At 55.7% G+C, this 2,500-nt stretch overlaps 1 protein-coding gene across 4 annotated transcripts in view; it reads left to right on the top strand.

Moving 5' to 3' along the window:
- Window positions 1–2,500, top strand: part of kcc (solute carrier family 12 member kcc) — a 385,343-nt gene that overhangs the window by 47,208 nt on the left and 335,635 nt on the right. The window lies entirely within an intron of this gene.

The following is a 2,500-nucleotide window of genomic DNA, read 5'->3' as shown; positions in this document are numbered from 1 at the left end:
ATGATTATGGTGATGATGATGTTTTTGATAATAATAATGATGATAATTCTCTCTCTCTCTCTCTCTCTCTCTCTCTCTCTCTCTCTCTCTCTCTCTCTCTCTCTCTCTCTCTCTCTCTCTCTCTCTCTCTCTCTCTCTCTCTGTAATAATTTTATTAACAAGCTTTGCCCTATTTGTTTATACACCTTATATCATACATAACTATAATAACCATCATAAATTCATTGTGCCTATTCATATATATATCTTCTTAGTTGAGCAACCACACGTCATCCCGGCTGCAACCAGGCATAACAGGAGAGGTCGCTACGGCAAATTCTTTCCTGCTTAGACTCCGCTTTATTTCCGACTTCAGATAGCCTTTGTTTTAGTCTAGAATAAAACTGGTAACCTGCGTGACATCAGTATGGCAAGATCTCTCCCTCACTATAGACAGGACATCCATACTCTGTATTTCTAAGCTGCTCCTAGAATAAACCCTCATCGTAGAAGATTCGTCTTGCTCTCAACCCTCCTGTCACTCTGTTGTGTGCATCGCCTCCGGACGATCTGTCCCAGGCTCTGCCGACCAAGCACGCAACGCCAGCATCTGTTTGGCCTGTTGCCGCTCACGCAGCGCGGGGGCGCGAGGGCAGAGCAAGGGCGGGACAACAGCGCGCGAGCCCAAAGACAAAGAAAAGAACTCGCGCGCGGAGGGGGAGAGAAAAAGCAAAAAGCAAAGCGCGGAGCACACGGAACGAACCGAGGGCGTACAGACACGACCAAGCGGGGAAAAGAAAACCGAACACGAGGCGAGCAAAGCAAAGAACGAGGGGCCAACGCCCAGACAGCCGGTTTCCTCTGGCTCTCCCTTCTTTCTTCCCCACTCTCTACCATCCACCATCGTTCTCCCTCCCCCCCTCCCCTCTTTCTCCCCTGCCCTCCCCTCTTTCTCCCCTCCCCCTCCCCTCTCTCCCCTCTTTCTCCCCTCCCCTCCCCTCTTTCTCCCCTCCTCCCTTCTCCCTCCCCCTCTGACCCTCTCCCTCTTTATCCCCCCCTCACCCCTCCCTCTCCCTCTTCTCTCTCTCCCTCCCTCTACAACCCTCTCCACCCCTCTCCCCTCCTTCCTCTACCTCTTCTCCCTCCCTTCTTTCCTCTTTCTCTTTTCTTCCCCAGTCCCCACATCCCCCTCCCTCTTCCTTCTCCCTCCCCTACGCGCTCTCATCCATCTCCCTCCTCCCTCCCTCTTTCTTCTCTCATCATTTCTCTTCTCTCCTCCCTCACGCCCTCCCTCCCTCTTTCTTCTCTCCCTCTCTCTTCTCCCCCTACCCTCATCTCTCCCCTCTCTCTCCCTCTTCTCGTCTTTCATTCCTCCCTACCCTCCTTCCTCTTTCCCCTACCCCTCTTTCTTCCCTCCTGCCCTCCCCCCCTCCCCTTCTCATCCTCCTCCTCTCCCTCTCCCTCCTCCACTTTTTCTCTTCCCCCTTCCTCCCCTCCCCCCTTCCCTCTTGTCTCCGCTCTTCTCTTCTTCCTCACCCCTCTCTTCCTTCCCCTGGTCTTCCTTCACTCTCCCTCCTGCTTCTTCTCCGACCCTCCCCTCTCCCTCCTTCTCAATCCCTCCCTCTCTCATCCTCTCCCTCTTCTCCCCCTCCCTCTCCCCTCTGTCTCCGCCCTCCTCTCTCCTCTCTCTCCCCTCTCTCTTCCCTCTCCCCTCTTGCTCTCAATCCTCCCCTTCCCCTCTCCTCTCTCTCTTCCTCCCTCTCTCTCCTCTCTTTCCTCTCTCTCCCTCGCCCTCCCCTCCCTCCCTTCCTCCTCTCCCTCCTCTCCCCTCTCCCCTCTCTCTCGCTTCTCCCTCTCTCCCCCCCTCCCCCTCTCTCTCTCCCTCCCTCTCTCTCTCTCCCCCCTCCCCCTCCCTCTCTCTCTCTCTCTCTCTCCCCCTCTCCTCTCTCTCCCTCTCTCTCCTCTCTCTCTCTCCTCTCTCTCTCTCTCTCTCTCTCTCTCTCTCTCTCTCTCTCTCTCTCTCTCTCTCTCTCTCCCTCCCTCTCTCCCTCTCTCTCCCCCTCCCTCCCTCCCTCTCCCCTCTCTTGTTTTTCTATCCTCTCTCTCTCCACACACGTTGAACGAAAGGAAAAAAGAACATTTCTGAAAAGAAAATAGGCGTGAATGTGAAATGAGAGACAAATAGAAAAGAGGACCTAAAAGAGTATAAATCCCTCTCCCGCCCACCCGCATACCAGCCTAACTACCCGTGCACGCGCCCACGAACCCAACCAACCACCCACCGCCCGCGAGCCCAACCACCCGCCGCCCGCGAGCCCAACCACCCGCCGCCCGCGAGCCCAACCACCCGCCTACCCGCCACCCTCTCAAGACCGACCACCCGCCCGTGATCCCGCTCGGCCGCACTTGAACGTCGCCAGAAAAGATTGGTTTCAATTTGGGCGTCATCTCTCGTGCGAAGGTAAGGCGCCGTAAAAACGCTGGAGGATCCGCGCGCAGACATTCTCATCTTGGGATTACG

This window comes from Penaeus japonicus, unplaced genomic scaffold, assembly GCF_977035675.1.
Source record: "Penaeus japonicus unplaced genomic scaffold, GWHDUDI00000001_assembly GWHDUDI00000040, whole genome shotgun sequence".
In the NCBI taxonomy this organism is placed as follows: Eukaryota; Metazoa; Arthropoda; class Malacostraca; order Decapoda; family Penaeidae; genus Penaeus; species Penaeus japonicus.
The sequence above is the reverse complement of the archived record's forward strand: the minus strand, read 5'-3'. Positions and strand labels throughout refer to the sequence as shown.